The 24,748-nt window shown below is 41.8% G+C and overlaps 1 protein-coding gene across 15 annotated transcripts in view; it reads right to left on the bottom strand.

Moving 5' to 3' along the window:
* PCBP3 (poly(rC) binding protein 3) overlaps nucleotides 1-24,748 on the bottom strand; it is a 275,338-nt gene that overhangs the window by 134,547 nt on the left and 116,043 nt on the right. For 14 of the 15 annotated variants that reach the window (XM_036242989.1, XM_036242987.1, XM_036242988.1 and 11 more), the window contains one exon: nucleotides 15,578-15,616. The exons of the other annotated variant lie outside the window; for it this stretch is intronic. The gene's annotated coding sequence lies outside the window, so the exon portion shown is untranslated. The remainder of the gene's footprint in view (nucleotides 1-15,577; nucleotides 15,617-24,748) is intronic. 15 annotated transcript variants of the gene reach the window in all.

Below are 24,748 nucleotides of genomic sequence, written 5' to 3'. Positions count from 1 at the left end.
AATATCCAAAATATATAAAGTACTCATACAGCTCAACAAAAAGAAGACAAACAATCCAATTAAAAAATGGGCAGAAGGCCTGAATAGATACTTCTCCAAACAATACATACAAATGGCCAAGAGACATATGAAAAAATGCCCATCACTAATCATCAGAGAAATGCAAAGTAAAACGAATATGAGGTATCACCTCACACCTGCCAGAATGGCTGCCATCAACAAAGCATCAAACAACAAATGCTGGCGAGGATGTGGAGAAAAGGGTACTTTGGTGTAGCCACTATGGAAAACAATATGGAGTTTCCTCAAAAAATTAAAATGGAACTACGTTTGATCCAGTGAGCCCACTTCTCGGAATATATCCTAAGAAGCCTGAAACACTGATCAGAAAGATTATATCACCCCTCTGTTCACAGCAACGCTATTTACAATAGCTAAGATCTGGAACTAGACCAAGTACCCATCAGTAGATGAGTGGATAAAAAAGCTATGGTATATTTACACAATGGAAAGCTATGCAGCTGTAAGAAAGAAAGATCTCTTACCTTTTGAGATGACCTGGAAGGACCTGGAGAGTATTATGTTAAGCAAAATAAGCCAGTCAAAGAAAGACAAGAACCACATGATCTCATTTATTTATGGAATATAATAAACAAAATAAGCTGATGATCAAAATAGATCCAAAGAAAATAGATCCAGAGTCATGGAAGTAGGGAACAGAAAGACCAACCTCAGAGGGAAGGGGGTTGGAGGGGTGGGAAGAGATAAACCAAAGCATTTATATGCATATATGCATAACCAATGGACACAGACAATAGTGCGAGAAAGCAGGAGAGGAGGGGGTAAATGGGGGAAAAAAGGGGGGACATCTGTAATACTTTCAACAATGAAGATAAAAGAAAGAAAGACACTGTTAAGGAAATAAACCACACTCTGGGTTAAAATATTAGAAAAACACATATCTGATAAATGACTGGTATATATAACAAACCCTCACAACAATAAGAAAACAAACAATACAAAGTTGTTTTTAATGCACAGAATTTCATTAAAGAAGACATACAGCCCTGGCCGGTTTGGCTCAGCAGTTAGAGCGTCGGCCTGCGGTCCGTAGAGACCCGGGTTTGGTTCCCACTAAGGGCACGTACCTCGGTTGCAGTTTGTCCCGGGCCCCGGTTGGTCGTGCGGGTGGCAGCCCCTCGATGTGTCCCTTTCACATCGATGTTTCCCTCTCTCTCTTCCTCTCTCTCCCTCCCACTCTATCTGTACAAAAAATGGAAAAATGTCCTCGGGTGAGGATAAAAAAAAATTAAAAAAAAGAAGACATACAGATGGCAAATGTATATAGAAAAAAATGTCCCGTATCATTAGTCATCAGAAAAATGCAAATGAAAACTATGAGGCGCCAATGCACCTCCATTAGAAAGAATTTTAAATTGACATTGAGCACTAGCCATTCCAAGAGTAACAGGAACTTTTCACACATCACTTGTGGGTGTGCAGATGGTGAATCACTTTGGAAAACCACTTGGTAGTTTCTTACAAAATTAAGCACACACTTATCGTAGGATCTAGAAAAGCCCAATCCTAGATATTTATGAAAAATGAGGAAAGTTTATAGCAAGTTTATTCATAATCCTCTAAAACTGCAAATCTCCAGATTTTCATCAATCAATGCGTGAATAAACAAATGCGGTTCATTCACTAAAGACACATCAAAGTATGACAGGGGAGTAAAAAACCAGACTCAGAGCTGCATGCTATGACTCCACTTCCATGACATTCTGAGGAGTAGAATCCAGTTACAATAAACTGAACCATGTTTGTCAGGGGCTTGAGGGAAGGGAGGATAGGGGGCAGGAGGGAATTTGGGATGGTGAAAATATTATATATCATGATTGTGTTGAGAGCTAATATCTGCATGTTTATCAAAACTCATAAAACTATATTCCTGAAAAGAGTGAATTTTATACTACATAAATTATATCTCAATAAATGATGTGAAAAAATAAGAATCCCAAGAGTTTTAAACATAAAGAAATCTATATCTAGATACACAGAAACTGCCAAAGACAGAGAAGATCTTAAAAGATACCAGAGTTGTAAAAATTCCTTTAAATGAATGAGCACCGTTAAGACTGAAAGATGACTTCTCCACAGCAATGAAAGACAAAAACAGCAGAGGATAATCAGAGATAAAGTACTGTGGGATTCTAGTATAACTTGGGATGTGGCTAAAGAGATTGAATTACTTTAGACACTGATAAATCAAGTATACACATCAGACAAACACGAACACAAGAGAATTCACATTTATACAGTGAAAGAGAAAACTGAATAAGGAAAAAAATCATGTGTCAATCAAAAATTAAGAAGAGAAAAACTAAACATAAGAAAGTTGAGCTAAACAGAAAGAATAAAATAAGATTGTAGGAAGAAGTCCAAATCTAGTAAATAAAAGTAAACTAACTGCTCCAGCCTTTAAAAGACAAAGATTGTGCCCAGTTGGTGTGGCTCAGTGGTTGAGCACTGACCCATGCACCAAGAGGTCACCGATTTGATTCCCGGTCAGGGCATATGCCCAGGTTGCAAGCTCAGTCCCCAGTGGAGGCATGCAGGAGAAATACTTAGAAAACATACATATATCTGTCTTTCCCCCAAAAAAAGGTAATACAGGAAGAATAAACCACAAAAGAGAGAGAGAGAGAAAGACTTGTTGGTAACTATTTAACCAATGGACCTTAGGGATGGAAGGAGAGGCCCAATCCAACCACCATGGGTGACTCAAACCACCAACTTAATGTCACTGAACATGGAGTAGAACAGGGATGTGCAGGAAGTGCCTCTTGGAAGCTGGTGAAAGACTACTTTACAATACCACCATCACCTGCAAGGGGTGAGCTAATAGGAAGAGAAAGGATTGTAAATATTATCAATACAATAAATATATTTATTACCTATATGCACATATGTATATATGTATGTGCATACACACATTTGTGTGTATTATGTGCATATGTATGTTTATATACATGTGTATGCACGTATTTTCCATCTCTGCCCATGGACAGAGGTTAGAAGCAAAAGATACTCCAGGGGCAATAAGCATACCTAGTACCCAAATTTTTGTGTTTAATAACATTTCCATACTATAAGGAAGCAGTCATTCAAAGAAATGCTGATTCCAGGGCTGAGCAGGTTAGGTACTAGATGAGCCTGAAACATGATACAGAAAATGTTAAAAATTTAAAACCAAATAGGGAGAGGGAAAAAAAGGAAGAAAGGGAAGGATGGAGAATGGGAGGAAAGAAAGAAGGGTGTTATGGTCTAAATGTGTACTCCCTCAAATTCCTATGTTGAATCCTAACCCCAATGTAATGGTATCAGGAGGCAGGGACTTTGGGAGGCAATTAAGTCATGAAGGTGGAGCCCCATGATGGCACTGGTGTCCTTATGAAAGAGAGCTCTTTGGCTCGCTCTTTCCACCATGTGAGGACAGTGAGAAAGTGTCTAGGTGCAATTAAAGAGGGCCTCACCAGAACCTGACTGTGCTGACACCCTAATCTTGGACTTCTAGCCTCCAGAACTGTGAGGAATAAATGTCTATTGTGGATAAGCTACTCAATCTGTGATATTTTCTTACAGCAGCCTAAACAGACTGACACAGGACTAAGACAGGAAGGTAGAGTGGAGGAATGAAATGACAGGGACATACCACAGAACCAGGAGTCAGCCTGGAGGGTTCCCACTCATCTGGGACAATTTGTGTTCCAAAGTCATTGAGGACAGTGAAGAACTATAAAGTAGAACAGTGATAAATTAAAAAACAGGAAGCTATGAAACTAAATTGATAATACACAGATAAATAAACAGAAAGGGAAGAGGGGATGGTTCTTGCTCACAGCAGAAGGCCAAATGCTACCAGGTGTATGCAAACTGTTGGTGCTCGACAAACATCACTTGGCAACCATCACAGCCAAAAATCATCAGTGGATTCTCAGTTTTCCTTAAGAACAGGATATATGTTATGTTCTTAAAATGCCTTCCCAGCGATTGCTTATTAGTTGTGGGAGGAAAAATAGTCAGCATCCTGGGGAGAGGCTGGGCAAGTCCTAGACAAAGTAATCAGCTTAACATTCCCAAAAGGGCAGCTGGGCATTTTGTGTCTAGACGTGAAGCCCTGAGAAGGCCCACCTCACTCGTGGAGTGTTCAGCCAAGAATGTACAATTGGAACCTCATCATGGGGAACCAAGGAAAGGGAAGGACTGTATTCTTCACAATCTCAATGTCATAAGAGTGATAGAAAGGCTGTGAATATGTTCCACAGAATAATCAAAGACCTTGGAGAATTGTGGGGACTAAGGAATTGGGGCCTGGAACACAGCAATGACCATGGAAACCATCTTCTCACATGGTCACATACTTATTCCTGGAAAGACACCAATATCCTCACCCTCTGGTAAAAACTTAAACACCTGAAGAACCTGCCATCCTCTTGGTTAAGTCACTGTTCCCCCTCTAGCACTAGGCAGGACAGGTAAGGAGATCTAGTCTCAATGATGGGAAAGCAGTGCAGATAGGAACATCGACCTAGCCAAGGTCACAGGGTAATCGGGGCCAGAGCTGGAAGCAGAACACCATCTCTGGATCCCTGGGCTGGCTCCAACAGTAGGTGAGCTCTAACTAAAGTTTTTCCCATGATTTCTGCTCATACTCTGCCAAATTCATACAAGGGGATAATGAGAACAGCTTTCTGTTGTGCTCCCTGTAACAGCTAAACTCCAGCTGCCACCAGCCCTGCTGGCTCTGGACTGAGGCCCAGGCCCTGCAAAGATGGTGCCCATATAGTCAGTGAAGTTGAGAGGCAGCCTAATAACAGGCATGTGAAATGGGCACAGGAGACGGTGGGTAAAATCCAGTGCATTTCTTCAATTACAGGGGAAACAAAGTTGTGGGTTACTTTCACACCCTGAAAGTTAGCCAGAGCACTTAGAGAAAGGTCAAGGCCCATGCTGAAAGACTCCTTCTGCTTCAGTGTAACTGCAGTGTCCCTGCTACCCTTCACACTCAAAGATAAGGTGGCTCGATAAAAGTAACACAAGATCCACGTTAGCAGGGGAGCATGCACTAGATCAAATGGTGTAACCTGTAAGTGCCACTGGACTTCTGGAGAAAGAAAACAGAAGCCTGAAGCAAGCAGAATGAGTATGCTTCAGCATAGAAGTAGAGCATCCTTGGCCCCCTTGAGCGTGCATGACATTCCCCAGAATACATCAGGCTGCTCGCAGCCCTCCACACCTAGGAGCACCTGACTCACTTGTGCTAAACAGCACTGGTCAAGGATCCCTGTGTGAGTTGAATAGGCCATGCACAGATAGGCTGGCTTCTGCTTGTCTGAATGTCTCCTAGAGGGCACTCATCCTCCACCTCTGCACACCATCCATGGCCATCACAGACCAATGACAACAGTTCTCAGATCTATCACTGTCTCTGCATGCAGGGCCGCCAGACAGCCTAGCAGTTCAGCCACACAGAGAGGAGTGAATGAGTCATCTCGCGAAAAGCGACCAGCCCCTTCATACCAGGCTGCAATATAACCTAAACCTCTGGGAGCACAGCATGGCTTCCACATCCCTGTAACAAGAAAAAGGAAAAGAAAGACAAGTGCCCCAGATGAATGCCACTTGACTGCAAAAGAAAGGAAAGCTAAGAAGAGGGAGGAGGTAAAGACCCCAGTGCCTGAGGTACCTGTGGCCAAGGCACTTGGTTCTCTCTCTCAGAGCCTTAAGAGGAGTGACTATGCCCATTGTAATTAATAAGGAGTATAAAATAAAGGGCAAGACTGTGAAACCTTGAAGGGGTCTGATGTCACATGGACTGCAGGCCTCTGCAGCCATCTGCACTTCGCCATCACTCCTAGAGAGAATGTAAAAATGTCCCCCCCTCCTGGAACTAGGACCTCCATGCCTTTACTCATCTTCCTGGTCCCAAGGCCCACAATTTGACAATTAGATGGTATCATGGCATGGGGGGTGAGCAGGTGGGCAGCACCTGTGGATGCTGGAACTCCTGTCAGCACAGTGCTCAGGAGGAGGCTGGTACCCTGGCAGTGCTCCCTCAGGGGGTACAGGAGGCAACACTGTTCCCAAGACTATAGCCTCCTAAATCAAGCCAACATCCTAACCTAACAGCATGTGGGCTATATACCTACCCATTAAACAACAACCCTTCTTGCTAGTCCCTTCCCTCACTCTGAAGTACAGTGACATGAAGCTACACATGGCCTCAATTGTCCCTGTAGCAGACAGTTAGCTATTCTCCCAGATCCATTCTCCCACCTCTATGACAATAGAGCTGTGACTAAGCACAGAGCCACCCAGGAAATGGCATAACCCAGCCTCCAAGGAAGCCAGGGGCCACTGTGCCACATTACTGGGATAAAGTTGTCCTGTATAACACCACTGGTATGCAGCAATCCTGTATCATACCATTAGTTTATAGTGGTCCTGTATAATACCATCAGTATACAGTTGTCCTAATCACACCACTGATATAAAACAGTCCTGTATGACACCATTGGTAAACAGTGGTCCTGTATGACACCGTTGATGTGCATGGTCCTGTATGATACCATTGGTTTGCAGTGGTCCTGTATCACACCCCTGATACACAGCGGTCCTATTTGACACCATTGGTATGCAGTGGTTCTGTATAACACTGTTGGCTTGCAGTGGTCCTGCATAATACCATTGACAAGGAGTGGCCCTTTATAACACCACTGGTATACAGTTGTCCTGTATAACACCGTTTGTAACCAGTTGTCCTGTATAACACCATTGAAATACAGTTGTCCTACATAACACTGTTGGTTTGTAGTGATGCTTTATAATACCACTGGTATACAGTTGTTCTGTATAATACATTGGTAAGCAATTGTTCTATATAACACTGTTGTTATGCAGCAGTCCTGTATGACGTTTTTGGTATAACAACTTTGGTTTGCAGTGGTCCTATGTAATACCACTGGTATGTAGTTGTTCAGCATAATACTGTTGGTTTGCAGTGGTCTTGTATGACACCATTTTTTTTAGTGGTCCTATATAACAGTGTTGGTTTGCAGTGGTCCCATATGACATCATTGGTGTGTAATGGTCCTGTATGACACTGTTGTTTTGCAGTGTCCAGTGTATACCATGACTCAAGTTGGCATAACTTGTGTTCCACATCCTTGAAGTGCTGTTGTTTACCCACCACGTGCCCTTTCTGCTTCCATAGGGTGAGAACACAGGAGATGCATGTATGTTCAGTTATACCAGAGGTCATGCCAACTGAGCGTGGGAGAACCACACATAGAAAAGCAGGCCACTCAGAGCCTTGGTGGTCATGGCCTCATGGATTCCAGCCCACTATCCCCAGGACTGTTGTGTCCAAAAGACAAATGACCTCATTAAAAGCGCCATGTTTGGGGAGCTCTGTTTCAGCTGCTGATTTCTCCCTAGCGCAGCCCCCGTGGGCTCAGCTATGCTCTCGGCACATGTATATCCCAGGTTTCTCAGTCCCTACTCTCAGCTCGTAGCAGGGATCCAAAAACACCTGGAACACTTCTCCCTTGGATCCCACACAGAAGTAATCTGCTCCCAAACTCCAGACTCTCTTCTCATTGCACATATTCTTCCCATCTCTCCAGCCCCAGGTGTGACATTCCTGGGTGTTGCTCTTGTACCATCCTTTCTGTGTGCTTCTATCTCACCCCAGTGACTCACGGTGTGTCCTCCTCTGCAGGTCCCCAGCCAACAACCACCAGCCCTGGCCAAGCTCAGGTCACTGCTCCTGTGTGATAACCACATCCCCAAGGGCTCACCTTCACTGAGCTAGACAGGCCACATTCTCTAAATGGCAAGCTTTCAGAGAATGCTTGGAAACAATGACAAAAGCATAGTCTCCCTCAACAGGAGAACAATGACAAAAGCATAGTCCCCCTCAACAGGGGAAATATCACCTAGAAAATTTTAGAATAAAGACTGAAAATGAAAAACATCTGATGAGAACGGGTCATATGAAAACCAATGGGCTGGAGTTTAAAGTGTCTTGAAAGAAAATTGAGAGCCAGATACATTGGTTAGAAAACAGGTTAAAATGTCCCAAAGAAAATTCAAGAGACTAGAGAGATAACAGAGTAAATCTAAAGGAAGAAAAACAACGTACATTAAATGAGCAATTAAATGTAAACAAAATTATAATCAACAAACTGAAAGCTATTAAATAATAAAATAGCTAAATAAAAAATGAAAACTTTGCCCTGGCCAGTTTGGCTCAGTGGTTAGAGTGTCAGCCCGCGGACCAATGAGTTGCAGGTTCGATTCTGGTCAAGGGCACATACCTCGGTTGCAGTTTGTCCCTGACCCTGGTGGATAGCGTGCGGGAGGCAGTCAGTCAGTGTGCCTCTCTCACATCAATGTTTCTCTCTCTCTCTCTCCTCCTCACACTCTATTTGAAGATTAAAAAATAAAAATATACAATAATAAAAAAATGAAAAATTTGGCACAGCTAATGAAAAAATGAAATAAACATTAGAAATAGAAAGAACGTTACAAGAGATAAGAAGACTGAAAAAGTGTAAGAGCACAACATGTATACATCTGTGTCAATGTACTTGAAAACTTCCCTGAAATGAACTATTTTCTAAGGGAAAAAAAAATTGATGTACAAGATTGATACCCATAATAGAAATTGCATAGGCAGTCAAAACTCTGTCTACAAAACAGACTCCAGGATTAGAGGCTGCGACAGAGGATTTCCATCAAATATTAGACCAGCAACATTTACTTTCCTAAACAAATGACACAAAAATGTGTTACTTAACAGGACAGAAAATAGACTAAGTTTCTCAAGTCATGTTATGGAAGCATATTATCATTTACATGACACTGACATAAATTAAAAATTAGGAAAAAAGAAACTTATGTGGCAGTATCATGTTGGTCCTAACCCTAACTCTCACACTAACCCCCACCCTAACCTGTATAGTAACTAATGCTCACAGTAATCCCCAGCCTGGCCCTAACCTGAACTCTAGCCCTAACCCTATTACTAACCCTTATTCTAGTCCAAATAAAATATTGGGAGGATATTATAATAGGAAAAGTATTAAAGAGTATCAATAAGAACTAACAGGATTTATCCCAAGAATCAACACTTGGAATTTCATCAATGAATTTTCTACATGAAGAAATGAAAGGAGAAAGTCATGTGACTATCTTAATAGCAACAATGAACACATTTAGTAAACTGCAGCTTTTGTTTGTGTTTTAAAAATCAAGCAAAAGACTAGCAATAGAGGATTTAATTTAAAGCATTTACCAGCCAGCAAGCATACTTCATGGTGAAAGCACCTGGGTCAAGTCCAGACTAAGTCAAAATCCAAATGAGAAATCTACATGCAAAGGTATTACATGGCCACCTCCAACTGCATAAAAAGTGATAACTTTCCTATACACTATTCAATATTAGAGAAGTGTATTAGGGGAAGTCCCTATTACAATAACCAGATAACATGAATTAGTTGGAAATAGTTCAAAAGAGAAACAGTACCTACATCAAGAAAGCTACAAAATATAACTGAAGGCTAATAACAAAATGGAGAAATAGAATATTTTCCTATACTAAAAACTAATACAGTGATACCTCGGTTCTCGAACATAATTCGTTCCAGGAGGACGGTCGAGAACCGAATTGTTCGAGAACCAAAGCAATGAAACCCAATAGGAAAGCGTGACTCCACAAAGCGTGATTCTCTCTCTGCACTCACACTGATGACGCAAGCAAGGCGCGCTGGGCCGAATGAACGCCATTCAGCTCAACTCGGCTCATCTCGGAAGTTCGAGTTCCAAATATTTGTTCGGATTCCGAGACAAAAGTTTCTCGAATCTCCATTTGGTCGAAAACCGAGGCGTTCGAGAACCGAGGTATCACTGTATAGTCAAAATTCCAGCTGTTTATAATTTAAATTATAGGTCTGATCCATCTAAAATGAAGTTCAAATCAGATTAACTTTTTAAATTTGAAAATCATTACTCTAAATTTCATCTAGAAAGTGAGTAGCCAAGAATAGCCAAAATATTTTTAAATAATGATGATATCACATAAATGTACCATAAAACAAAAATTAAAATAGTTGTACCAACACAAGAACAAACAGGTCAATTAGAGAATTTAGAAACAGACACTAGTATATACAATATTTTCATGTAAGATGCAGATATAGGACAACAGTAGTGGCACAAATCTGTAAACATGAAGTATTTTTCAATAAATAGTGTGTTTAATACTTAGAAAAGAAAAAATAACCAGGAAAGCACAGTATTGTGGGAAGAGATTGCTCTGTGGGTCTAATACTGTAGAGCTCAAGCCCCTAAAGAAAAACTTTTTCACCAAATTAGGGAGGCAAAGGCCATGTGAACCAGCCCAGTGGTGTAGACGAAGCCCCACTGGGGAGGACCAGATGGCCACACAGTCCAGCTTGGCCCTTGCAGGAGCACAGATGGGAGGGCCTGCTTTCATAATTAGTCTTTGTAAAATGGTATTAGCTATTGTGGATGAAAAGGGGGCACATACTAAACCTGACAAGCTCAGGGGAGACCTGTGTGGAGGCCTTACAAGCTCAGAGACCCAAAATAACCACAAAAAATGGTCTGAAATTAAAACTTTTTAACTAAAAGCAGTTTATGGTGGGTAGTTATGTCCTAGGATGGTGCGTTTCCTGGCAGAGGTCAATCTTTACCTTAACTGAGCCTGTCTACTGCCTTTTTGCATCTACAATAACATATCTTTGGAATGTCAAAGTAATTTTCCTTTTTCCAGACCACTCAATGCACAGGAATAATTCAGTGTTACTGAGTTAATTGTTGTATTGTTGACTATTACCCACTTATGTAAAAGAAGTCTATGTCTATCATTTTACTTTTTATCTATTCCCAGAAGTTTCCCCCCGCTTTGTTTTCTCCTAACTCCCTAATCTATCACCAGTGGATTTCATGTAAACCACTGACACCTATTCTTTTTATTGCGGTGTATAAAATAAGGTACAAAAATGCCATTCTCTAGAGCATTATCTCAATTCGCTGAGATTTTGCTTCCTGGCAATTTTCAACAGTTTTGGCTCAAATAAACTCACCAAAATTCTGCACAGGTTTGAATGTTTCTTATGTTGACACTATGTAACTATTTAATTTTATTTCTAACAAAATTATAAATGTACATAGAATTAAGAATTCTTAAAGATAAAGAATTCCAAAAAGCTTATGGTGAAAACAGTGTCCCCTCCCACTGGCATCTCTCTTCTCTTCTTTTGGTATTTCTCTCCATGTTTCTAATTCTCAGGTTCAGTTAACTCTTCTTTACTTTTGAGTCTGTGTCATCTACTAACTTCCTACTATGAACATGAGAATTAACCCTCAGGGCCACCCACGTACCTGTGCCCACTCAGGTCTGACCATCAGTCTTCAGTACCCACTGTCAGGACATGTATGTGGGAGCTCTGGAACCTTATTCCTCCTCCTTCTACATCCTCCTTCTTATATCTCATATGTGTTTCCTGGAGTTAATAAGGGCTTGCTTAGTGTTCTGCATACTTATGTCAATTTATTTCCAAACTCTCAGCTAGGCATCACAAACACAGCAGGGAACAGCCTGTGCTCCTCTCCTACAGCCACCATCTTCCTGCTCCCCAAGCCTCACCCTGCCTGCTCCACTCTGTCCAAAAGTCTATCCCAGGTTTTCAGTGTTCTGGGGCTGACAGGGCAGAGGCTGGCTCCACTTTCTGTTTAGGACAATCCCCTCCTGTGTTTGAAGACTCCAGTCCATCCCCCAGTCTTCAGCCAGAGTAGGGAAGGGATTGTCAGACTAGATGCGGGAGGGGGCTGAGAGTCTGACTGCTTCTTAAACAGATTTTCCACCAATTTCCTATTTCAGCCCTCTTTTTATTGCCCCCGCGCCCCATCTCACCTCCAGCCCCACTTTCAGAGTTATAGGCAATGTCATTCCTGAGACTTGGGTGGTGGGGGGGGGTGCTGTCTGCAATGCAGTACCTTCAAAGTCCCAGGTTGCCTAACACAGATAGACACACAGACACACACGAACACACATGCCTCTTAGCTTTCTGTTTTTCATATCTGGTAGGTCCCTTTGCTTGTCCATCTGCTTCCCAAATTCCCAAATTCTGTCACCTCCTCTCTTAATCTCTTGGTAGCTTGTGCCGTTTTAGTGGGTTTTTTAAAGAAGCAGAGGTCAACTGCAAATTTAATCTCCTATTTTGGCTAAAAATCAAGGAACAAAATTTTTTATTTTAAGATGGGAGCTATCAAGTTACCTAGGATGCTAACAGAGGTGATATGTCAGGGAGAAGAAGCTAAAGCCCAGGAGAGAAGCGGTACAATTGAGGCAGCAGCAAGTCCCTAAGGAAAGGAGAGAGGGCCTGCCCTGGGACATAGGGAGTACCAAGCGGAAGGGCAGGTTGGCAGCATTCCAGATGGGAAGGAGGCACAGTACCAGCTGAGACTGAAATCTAAGGAAGGAAGATCAGATACACAAGCATGGCCTCAGATAAAAGCAAACCCTCCAGGGAGGTGTGTCCAGCGTCAGGGCAGAGATGGAAGCTATGCCAAATCCCTTGACCAATCTGCAGGGCTGCGTGGTCTCCCCGCAACACCACGCAGTAATTGTGCCCAGCAGATACTCAACCACAAGAAGGAGCTGGGGTATTTGTGAGAAAGTGATCACAGAGCTGCCCTGTGAACTGTAGGCCGTGGACAGCAGGGTCACAAAGGACATAGTAGGAAGGGGGCCTCCAGTCAGCAAGCTCATCGGCATAATCCCCCTGTCTGTATTCATTTTGGTGAGTTTTAAAGTTCTTTTTCATATGTTTCAAATTTTCCAGTTCTATAGAGAAAGTTATCTTAATGTAATGTAGGAAAAAACTGTGAAAAGCAAATAACCAATTCAATATTACAAAGCCTAAAGACTTCAAAGTAAATAAAATTTTCAACAAAGTTCTCATTATCATTATCTCTTAATATCCTGCTCTAAGTGTAGTTGAAGGCCCAGTCCTAAGCTGGGCCCAGAGGGGGCTCTGCCACCAGCTAGCTGTGAGAGCCCTGATACCCCTCTGCCTAACAAAGTGGGTATTCAGGAGTATGAACAGTCTTTGTCTAAGTACAGGCATCGCACTAAGGCCAGAAGTCCATCTTCAGCTTTACTATGTTAGACTGTCCTTCAACTCAGTCTAAAAAAGTGTAGGAAGTTCTCAGAGATGTGCAAATGGAAACTCAAACTCTTCCAAAATCACCAGTTCCCCTGGGCATCACCCACTGCAGATGAGCTCTGTACTGGCTCATCATACCCCCAGCATCCCACCGGAAGACACTGTCGGACTCAACAAAGATTGCCAAGGGAAGAAGAGCCATTTCTGTTCCAACCAGCTGAGTGCTCCTAATAGTCCCCTCCAAACCTGCAGAAGAGGCCACAGGTGCCCTATAAAAAGCTAGCTGCCTTCACTTAACCAAGCCTCCGGGAATTCCCAGAGTCCCCACTGCAGCCCTCCAGAACCAATCCTGATGGCTCAAACGCATTGTTTGTCTCTGCCTCTCCTCTGATACAGAGCCCACAATGCTGTGCAGCACAAACAGGGTGGGTAACTCAGCCAGCCTGGCCCACCCCAGCATGCTGGCTCATCTCCAGAACTGCAGACCAGTTCAAACTCAGGCAGAGGAATTTGGACAACACCAAAGTCTAGGGGGACAGAGGCCCAGCACATACAGCGTATTGTTTATATGCCTGAGTTCCAGAGGCCCTTCCCTTGAGGTTTTTGTGAAAATTAGATCCAGATTTGCACAATTACAACATTGGTCCCAAGCCAGGAGGAATTTAGATGTCCTCTATGTAACAGCTTTAGTTTGAAAACACAATCCAACAAAGAAAGAAAAAAGACTACCTGGCTCCCCACTCCCACACTCAGTCTCCATTCTTCACGTAGCACGAATGGACTCAAGATGACCCTCTAGGCCTATAACGTGTCCCTGCTGCCCACTGACCTCATCTCCTGCCCCTGCTCCTTCATTCCACTTGACTCTAGCCACATTGGCCAGGCACATTGCCCAGAGCCTCTGCTCCAGCTCCCCTTGGCCTGGAGCCCTTCACCCTCCAACACTCATAGGACCCACTCCTGCACCTCCTTCATGGCTCTGCTCAGATACCCCCTTCTCAGGAACCTGCACTGACTGTCCATTCAAAACTGCACCCAGCACTCCCACTGCCCTCCCTCTTCTTCATTTCCTCCACAACAGCATCACCACCTGACACACTTTTAATATATATGATTCGTAACCCCAAGGATATAAGCTAAAGGTATTCCAGAAGAGTGCCTGGCACATCATAAGCATTCCATAAATACTTGCTGAATTAAGGAAATAACAAACAAGGTCTTTGTTCAAATGATTTGTTAAATAAGAACTCTTCTCTTCAAATGTTGGTCAGGAGTCCGTTACCCACCAGCCCTAAATACCCATGTGTATGTGCTCTCGACTCCTCGCCATTGTCTCCCAAGGGGCCTGCTGATGACTTCACTGCCCTGCTGCAGGCAACAGGCCTTGGAAGGTCAGTGGGCTGTATCTGTACCACCCTCCCACCAGGATGGTTGAGCTCAGCACTCCATGGTTGCCACTCAGGGCCGCCATCTAAACCACTTGATGTAAAGGGCAGATACTGAGTTCACAGCCCACATCACATCATCAAGGCAGTTTCCACTTATCCTACCCTCGTGAAGCGAACTCAGGCTCATAAATTCAAAGGCCTCACCACTGACCACCAAGTGATATCACCTCCTCAAGCCTTAGAAGTAAATGGAAGTACCTACCTCACAAGGTACTGTGGGGACCGAGCAAGGTATTCAGACCAACATAGCTGACACAAATCAGGCACTTCATAAACATTAGCTGCCCCATGACTATGTTTGTATTCCATGCAAGACTGCTGAAAACTTTTAGAAATATTACTATAAGTTTTAGAAAAAGAGACCTCTTAAGGATAAATTTAAAGGGAATAATTTCAAGATAGTTTTGCAAACTGAAGTCACAGCCACAAAAAAGGTATACACAAGGCCTAGGCATGCCATCATGGCCACAGCATACACTCATCACTGCCCGGCTGTGGGCACTGCTAGAGCATAGGGCACAGATGTGTGTCTACTCAGGGCACACTAACTACTGGCCCTCAGGTCCATTGCTAGACAATTTGGTCAGGTTAAGTTTGGAGAAGAACAGTTAATAGAAAAGGAGAAAAATGCCTTTTTTTCAAACTTGGTTCTACAAAAGCTAGAAGGGAAATTGTGCACATCACTGGCACTGCTGTTGCACCCTGACCTGTAACAGGGTCCTCATGTGACATAAAACCAAACCACAAGGAAGGGCAGCAAGACACACGGCTTCATATGCAAGCAAGATTTGAAAAGTCAACTGATGTAGAAAGAATCACTCAATTTAAAGACATAACCTCTATAAAGGCATTATAAGAAGCACTACTTACATGGAACCATGTGAAGATCTTCTCTCTGTGTAGATAGCCCTGTAAACAGGTTAAAAATTATTATAATTGTAAATCATACATAGAAAATAAAAAAAGAATGCTCTACCACTTTAGATATTAAACTTCATAAAACCAAAGTAATTAATTTTTAAAATGCAATCGTAAATCAGTTATTTGGGAAGTTAAGGCAGTTTTCCAGAGAAAGAATTCCACAAAAAGTGGTTACATTCTAAACTGAGTATGGAACTTAAAAGATATCGATAAATGCTCAGAGTCCCAGACTCCTCTAAACCCTGGCCGGACCAAGGAGGCCTGCCTGTGCAAAGACTTCAGTGGCTGGTGAACTGCCAGAGATTTCTTCAGGCAAGCCAAAGCCTCAGTCCAGTAAGGACTGAAAAGGATGGGGGTGTCAGAAACTGCCAGGGGAGGGCACCCACTTCTATCTGTGACAGAAGAGGGACTGACTCTCCCACCTCAAACAACTGAGAAAACAGACAAAAGACCTGAGACAGGGTTGTTCAGTCACAGGACAACAGGCATCACAGGACAATGATCCCTGATGGAAAGAAACAAAGTGATGCATCTTGATTGCCCAGCCTGCAGTGTGGGGAGAGTTTCCAGGCCACAGTGCAGAAAGCGGGGTCAGGCAAAGCAAGGGGAGTCCTGGGAGGAAGAAACAGGATTGCGATTCAGAGAGGCTAGAATGAACAGGGCATAGTATCAGAAAGAAGAGGGTTGCACAGAGATGAATTCCAGAGACCTGTGTGTGGGGGGGGGGTACCTCAGTCTTCATCTTGACACCAATTAGCACGTGTGAATGAGCAAGCTACCTGCAACAGAGTCAACAGAAAGAAGCAGGACAACAGGAGTTGTAGCTTCCATAGCTCTAGGAATGCATTCACTCCCAACAACCAGACCAGGGAATCTTGTGGCACAGGAGCCACAGGGCTGCGCTCTTGGAAGAGTGTCTTCCTTCGTAGAAAGGCCATATTAGCACCAGAAGAAACTGGTGTACTAAACTAGGAACTTCCTAACAATGTCCAACAACAAGCCACCAAAGGATCTGAACTTTCCAACTAACTTAAATGCATTCCAACAAGAAAGTTTAAAAATATCTCAAAGAATACAGTACAGAACCCAACAACATAAATTGTACAATGTCTTCCACCTATTCAAACATTAACAGGCATGCAAAAAAGCATGACAATACATCTCAAATTAGGACAGTTAATCAATAAAAAAAAATTACACACAAAAATAATTAGTGTACAAGGTTCTTAAAACAGCTATTATAAATGCACTGTATATGTTTAGGAAAATATAACATGCTAAGGAGAGACGTGAAAAGCATAAAAAAAAGACCCAAATCAAACATCTAAAAATATATATATCTGAGATGAAAAATACACTGGAGGAGATTAAAGTTATATCAGTCAAAAGGAAAGATAGTCAATATGCAGACAAAACAGTATGTGCAGACAGAATCTAAAATGAAATACAAAGAAAGAAAGACCCCTTTTTTCCTTAAAAACAAAAACACAACACAGAAATATATATGTAATTGAGGGCTTAGAGGGGAGGCCAGGTTGAGACAAAAACATATTTCAAGAAATAATGACAAAAAATTTTCAGAAATTGATGAAAATAGTGAGCCTATGGAGATTCAACGAGGTCAACAATCCCCAAGCAGAAAAAACATGAAGGAAATTAAACCAAGGTACATCATAATCAATTTACCGAAAGAGAAAATCTTAAAAGCAGCCAGAGAAAAAAGAAACATATGTATAGAGAAACAAACACAGACATGGTGGACAGAAAACTTTTCAGAAACAATGCAAGCCAGAAGTTAATGAAATTCCATCTCTAAAGTAATGAAAAAAATCCCTATCAGGTCTGGCTCAGCGGTTAGAGTGTCAGCCTGCGGACCAGAGAGTCCCAGGTTTGGTTCCCGCTAAGGGCATGTACTTCGTTTTCCAGTTTGTCCCTGGCCCCGGTTGGGGTCAGGTGGGTGGCAACCACTCAATGTGTCTCTCTCACATTGATGTTTCTCTCTCTCTCTTCCCTCCTTCTCTTCCTCCCGCTCTATCCGAAGATAAATGCAAAAATGTCCTCAGGTGAGAATAAAAAAATAAAGTAATGAAAAAAAAAACTGTCAACCTCAACTATCACATGTAGTGAAAAGAACTTACATAAAGGCAAAATGAAGACTTTTTCCAACAGACAAAAGCTAAAATAATTAATCACCAACATACCTGAACTAAGAAAAACATTGAAGTCAGTCCATCATATAAAAGGAAAATGATATCAGAAAAAAATCTTGACTTATATAAGAAAGGAAAAGCACTGGAAACAAAAAGTTCATGAATAAATAGAAATGCCTATTTTACTTAATTTTTTAAATTATTTTAAAAGATAATGGACTGCTCTGGCCGGCTGTTCAGTGGTTAGAGGATTGGCCCTTGGACCAAAGAGTGTTGAGTCCGATTCCAGTCAAGAGCACATACCTCAGTTGTGGTTTGGTCCCTGGCCCTGGTCAGGGTCATGTGGGAGGCAACCAATCAATGTGTCTTTCTCACATCAATGTTTCTCTCTCTCTCTCTCTCTCTCTCTCTCTCTCTCTCTCTCTCTCTCTCTCCCCCCTCTCTCCCCCTCCCTCCCTCCCACTCTATCTGAAGATAAATGGGAAAAAAATATTCTCCGGTGAGGATTTTTTAAAAAAAGATAATAGACCATTTAATGCAAAAATAATAACAATGTATTGTGGAGTTTATAACAATGTATAAGTAAAATGGCATGACAACAATGACATAAAGGCCAGGAGAAGTTAGGAAGAAGTTACTGTTGTTAGGTTTTATATTACAAGTAAACAAGTATAATATTCTTGAAGACAGACAGTGATAAGTTAAGGATATATACAATGAATACCAAAGCAACCTCTAAAAACAAAGAAATACAACTAATAAGCTAATAAAGGTGATAAAACTGATCCAAAACAAGGCAGAAAAAAATAAAAAGATCTAATAAAAAATGAAACAAGTAGAAACCAATAGCATATCATATTAACAATCACATTAAATATAAGTGTTGTAAAAATCCTACTGAAATAGAGATTGTAAGACTGAATGAAAAAACAGGACCCCGTACACGGATGAAATTCAGGAGCTCAAAAACACACATAGTGGATCATTCTACTTCTAAAAGATATTATGGCATAAAAGCCAAGGTCTGCTAGCCAATACCACAAAACCTTTCATCTGGAACAGCTTAGAATACTGAAAACTATATTTGAAAAGAGTGTGTACCCACATTGGGTTATCACAGCAGAAGTTACTTCAACTACTCAGTTTGATGAGCTAGTAATAAAGACTTGGTTCAAGAACAAGCAAATCACCCTGGCCAGTTTGGCTTAATGGTTAGAGTGTCAGCCTGTGGACCAAGTCTCAGGTTCAATCCCAGTCAAGGGCATGTACCTCAGTTGCGGGCTGGTCCCGATTGGGGTGGTGCAGGAGGCAGCCAATAGACGTGTCTCCCTCACATCGATGTCTCTCTGTCTCTCTCTCTCCCACCCCCTTCCATCCCTATCTGAAGAATGGAAAAATATCCTTGGGTGAGGATTTAAGAAAAAAACAAAACCAGCACATCAAAAGGAGGAAACAGCAGCTACAAACTCGGCCAAGTCTGGCACTAGATGCATCAAATCAAATCATTTCAGTGAAGAAATGATTTAACCAAAACTTCTACAGTCATCCCATGGGTTCCAACATTATGAATGCCTATGACTATGAACCACCTAAAACTTCTGGTATTGAGCAACCTGGAGGATTGGGGCTGGTACTTCTGTGTGGAATGCATCATGGGATTCTTAGCCTCATGATCTCCAGTAAATTATGTCTGGGTATCCCGGGATCCTCCTTTGGCCTCTATTCCCTATGACATAGATCAGTTTATATACAACTGTATGCCTTACCTAGGGATGATCACTCCAACAGTTTAGATCAGTACCTCTTCCCATAGTGTCCTGATTGAGGGAATATGGCTAGGACTGATCTTCAGTATGATGGCTAACACATCCACAGCTAAATTGAGAGACATTTCCAAATACTTTTAATGGGTCAACTCCAGTCTACACAGATCAGTTATTTATCTTTTTCTATAAGAAGAAATCCTTCCACTTTTTGTGATTGCCTGAAATTTCTGTCCTCTGAGTCTCCTGAGCCAAATTTCAGTATCAAGGACAGTTATTGGTGCCTTTGGAGAAAGCAGAAGCCAGCTAGTTTTCCTTGGTTCCTAGCCTGTCTCAATTGAGTTTACCACCATAAAAGCACCCCAACTAAAGCCAGTACCATGTAAAAATTCCTGTTCCCTAGGAACCATCTTTATTTCTCACACAAAAAAGAAACAACAAACATTTAGGAGCATGACATCAGCAAGACTGGTGGAGTAGGAAGTTCCAGCACTTATACCTCCAGAAAAACAATTATTAACAGCTACTTACTGATAAAAATAGCTCTGAGAAAGCTCTGGAGTATAATGCAGGAGCTACAGCAACCCAGTGGAGCACAAATAACAAAGATGGCCACATAGAAAAGCAGAGGCAGCATTTTACCTGTGTCAGCCCATCCCCCAGTCCCGCAAAGCTTGCTGCCAAAACGAATCCACTAAGCTGTGACTTCCCTCTTCGGAGGAAAAGGGGAGCAGAAGACCCCAGCAGCTTTCATTGCCAAGGACCCAAGCAGCCCTCATGACTGTCAGGAACACCCAAAGTTTTGCCACTAAGGATTCCCTCAGTCTTTGCCCATGCTAATCTCAGCTGACAGAGCTACCCAGAATCCATGCTACTGAGCCCCCCAGAGAAAGAGCCAATGCTGCGACCCTAACCACAGTGGCCCCAGCCCAGCGCATGAACACCCACACCCTTGATGGTTAGGTATGAATAAAATAAACATTGATGGGGTTCAAACAAAGGTTTTAATATAGTACTACCCAAGGTGATGCAGGCCAAAAGGATTAAAGAGGCCCAAACAAGTCTGTTTTATTTATCCTGCTTTGGAGACATTTTGAAAGCCAAGATTCAAAGATTATAATGAGAAATCTGACCTACAATTGCTTCAAGCAATGATTAGGGAGATGAATCAAGATGAAAGCTGACAAAAGAACCTTGACTCAATCCCTCACTGGGGACCAAAAGTCTTCACACCATAATGGGTAATATGGTCTGGAGGTGAAAAAGAGAATTTTCTGGACTTCTTGACATGGAAGCCCCATGAACTGTGCTATCCAAATTCACTGATGAAGCCCTAGTGTGGGCTACAATTAGACTAAGAGAACATAAAGGCTCTTCTCCTAACAAATCGGTTGATGGATTTTATTTTTTCAATCCTCACCAGAGGATATTGTTCTATATATCTTCAGATAGAGTGGGAGGGAGAGAAAAGGAAGAGAGAGAGAAACATCAACATGAGAGAAACACATCGACTGGTTGCCTCCTGCATGACTCCAACCAGGGCCAGGGATGAACAGCAACCGAGGTTCATGCCCTTGACCACAACTGAACCTGTGACTCATTGGTCCACAGGCCGATGCTCTACCACTGAGCCAAACCGGCCAGGGTGGTTTGACTGGATTGCGAATGTTGGAATGTTTAAACAGGCTTATGCAAATAACTTGTACGTATCTTCTTTACTTGAATATTTTATGGAAATGGACATTCTGTCTGGCTAAGGAACACTTACCCTACCAAGTGTTACAAAACCAAAACTGTTAATAAAGTCAGAATGAAAGCTATGGTTAAAAAAAACAGGATCTGCGGTTGGAGCGTCGGCCTGCGATACAGAGAGACCCGGGTTCAGTTTCCGCTAAGGGCACGTACCTTGGATGCAGTTTGTCCCTGGCCCTGGTTGGCCGTGCGGGTGGCAGCCACTCGATGTGTCCCTTCACATCGATGTTTCTCTCTCTCTCTCTACCTCTCTCTCCTTCCCGCTCTATCTGAACAAAAAATGGAAAAATGTCCTCGGGTGAGGATTAAAAAAAAAAACAGGATCCCGTCCTGGCCGGTTTGGCTCACCAGTTAGAGTGTCAGCCTGCAGTCCGGAGAGACTTGGGTTCGGTTCCCGCTAAGGGGGCGTACCTTGGTTGCAGTTTGTCCCCGGCCCTGGTTAGGTCGTGGGGGAGGCAGTCACTCGATGTGTCCCTTTCACGTCGATGTTTCTCTCTCTCTCCCTCCCACTCTATCTGGACAAAAAAATGGAAAAGTATCCTTGGGTGAGGATAAAAAATAAAAAATAAACAAAAAAAGGATCCCACTGTCTGCTATTTATAAGAAACCCATGTGAAATATAAACATACAGTCGGGCCAATGTGGCTCAGTGGACTGAGCGTCTGTCCAAGGGCTGAGAGGTCCCGATTTGATTCCCAGTCAGGGCATATACTGGGGTTGCAGGCTTGATCCCCAGTGAGGGGGCATGCAGGAGGCAGGTGATCAGCGTTACTCTCTCTCACATTGATGTTGCTATCTCTCTCTCCCTTATTCTCTCTCTAAAATAATCAATGAAAACATATTTTAAAAAAAGAAATATAAACATACACATAAAATAAGAGAAAAAGGATGTAAAATGTATACCATGCTAATTCTAAAGAAATATAAACATACACATAAAATAAGAGAAAATGATGTAAAATGTATACCATGCTAATTCTAATCAAAAGAAAGTTTGAATGGCTATATTAACATCAGAAAAAAATAGGTTTCAGAGCAAAGAATATTATCAGAAGTTAAAAAGGGCATTACATAATAATAAAGGAGTCAAAACAACTTGACAGATCAGTAAAGGATATAAGAGACTCAACACTGTCACCCACATTACTTAACTGACATTCACAGAGCACTCTACACCAGCTATTTTCAACCTTTTCTATCTCATGGCACATATAAACTAATTACTGAAATGCCGTAGCACACCAAAAAATATATTGACAGTTTGACAAAAATATAGGCATAATCTTGATTCATTCATACTGAACAGCTATTGTTGTATTGGCTATTGTCATTTTTATATTTGACCATCTAAGAGAAAAGAGGTCAGTACCCCTGACTAAATAGTAAGGTTATTGCCCGTTTTAAACATTCTTGTGGCACACCAATGTGTGGGGCTTAGTGGTTGAAAAATCACTGCTGTACACAATAACAACACAATACACATTCTTTTCAAGTGATCATAGACTATTTTCAAAGACCATTCTATGCCATTAAAAAAAAGGTTCAATAAAACTTAAAAAGTATGATCCCTTACCACAATTTCTGAGAAGAAATCACAATGGAAATTACAAAGCATTTGACCTGAGTAAAAATGAAAATACAAGATATCAAAATGTGTGGGATATAGCAAAAGCAGTACCATGAGGAAAATTTACAGCACTAAAATGCCTGGATTCGGGGGGGGAGGGGGGGGACACAGGAGTTCTCAAGTCAATAACCTAAGCTTTTATTATAAAAAATTAGAAAGAAGAAGAAAGAGCAAATTAAGCCCAAAGACAGCAGAAGAAAAGCGATAAATATAAGAGTAGAAATCTATTGGAAAGCAGTAAACGAAATGCAGAGATCAAGAAAACCAAAAGCTGGTTCTTGGAGAAGATCAATAATGTTAATAAACATTTAGCTATACTGATCAGGGAAAAAATCAAGAAGACACAAATGATCAATATCTATAATGATAAGTAAAATGATAGAAGCGATATTAAAAAGATAAGTCAGCCCTGGCCGATTTGGCTCAGCAGTTAGAGTGCGGCCCACAGACCAAAGAGTCGCAAGTTTGATTCTGGTCAAGGGCACGTACCTCAGTTGAGGTTCGGTCTCCAGCCCTGGTTGGTGTCATGCAGGAGGCAACCAGTCGATATGTCTCTTTCACATCAATGTTTCTCGCTCGCTCTCCCCCCCCCCCCCCTTCTCCCATTCTATCTGAAAATAAATGGAAAAATATCCTCAGGTGAGGATTAAAAAAAAAAAAGATAAGTCAACCCTGGCTGGTGTCTCAGTGGTTAGAGTATCATCTTGTGAATTGAAGGGTCATGGGTTTGATCACTGGTTGGAGCATGTTCGGGAGGCAAACAATCGATGTTTCTCTCTCACATTGATGTTTCTCTCTCTCTCCCTCTCCCTTCCTCTCTCTCTAGAATCAATAAAAATAATATCTTTGGGTGAGGACTAAAAAAAAAAAAAAAAAAGCTAAGTCAAACCACAATATGATACTATTTGACACCTACTATGATGGTTATAAACAAAAGAGCAGAAAATAACAAATGTTGGTGAGGATGTGGAAAAATAGGCACATTCATACATTACTGGTATGAATGTAAAATGGTGCGACTCTGTGGAAAACAGTTTGTCAGTTCCTCCAAAGATTAAACACAGAATTACCATATGACTCAGCAATTCCACTCCCAGGTATATATCCAAAATAAATGAAGACAGTGAATCAAACAGATACTTGTTCATGGCAATACTATTCACAATAGCCAAAATGTGGGAAAAACCCAAATGTCCACCAACACATGAATGAAAAAAACAATTGTGATATATCCATAAAATAGAATTTTCTGCAGCCATAAAAAGGAATACAGTACTGATATACACTACAACTCAGATAAACCTTGAAAACATGATACTAAGTGAAAGAAGCCAGACATAAAAGCTCACTATACTGTATGATTCCATTTACAAGAAACATCCAGAATATGTAGATCCAGAGATAAAAAGTAGATTAGTGGTGTCCAGAGGATGGGGAAAGGGAGAAACAGGGAGTGACTACTTAATGGATGTAGAGTGTTCTTTGGTATGATGGACAAGTTAAAAATTCTGAAACTGGGTGGTGGTTACACAACACTGAATGCACTGAATGCCACTCAATTGTACACATTAAAATGATTAGCTGTAGCCCAGCTGGTGTGGCTCACTGGATGAGGGTCGACCTGTGCAACAAGAGGTCGGCAGTTTGATTCCCAGTCAGGCACATGCCCAGGTTGTGGGCCAAATCCCCAGTGGGGAGCATGCAGGAGGCATCGATGTTCTCTCATCAATGTTTCTATGTCTCTCTCCCTCTCCTTTCCTCTCTCTCTAAAATCAATAAAGAAAAAAAATGTTTTTAATGATTAATTACACCTTATGTGAATTTTATT

This window comes from Molossus molossus, unplaced genomic scaffold, assembly GCF_014108415.1.
Source record: "Molossus molossus isolate mMolMol1 unplaced genomic scaffold, mMolMol1.p scaffold_m16_p_5, whole genome shotgun sequence".
NCBI classification, from domain to species: Eukaryota; Metazoa; Chordata; class Mammalia; order Chiroptera; family Molossidae; genus Molossus; species Molossus molossus.
Note: the sequence above shows the minus strand (reverse complement) of the source record. Positions and strands in the feature narration are given on the sequence as shown.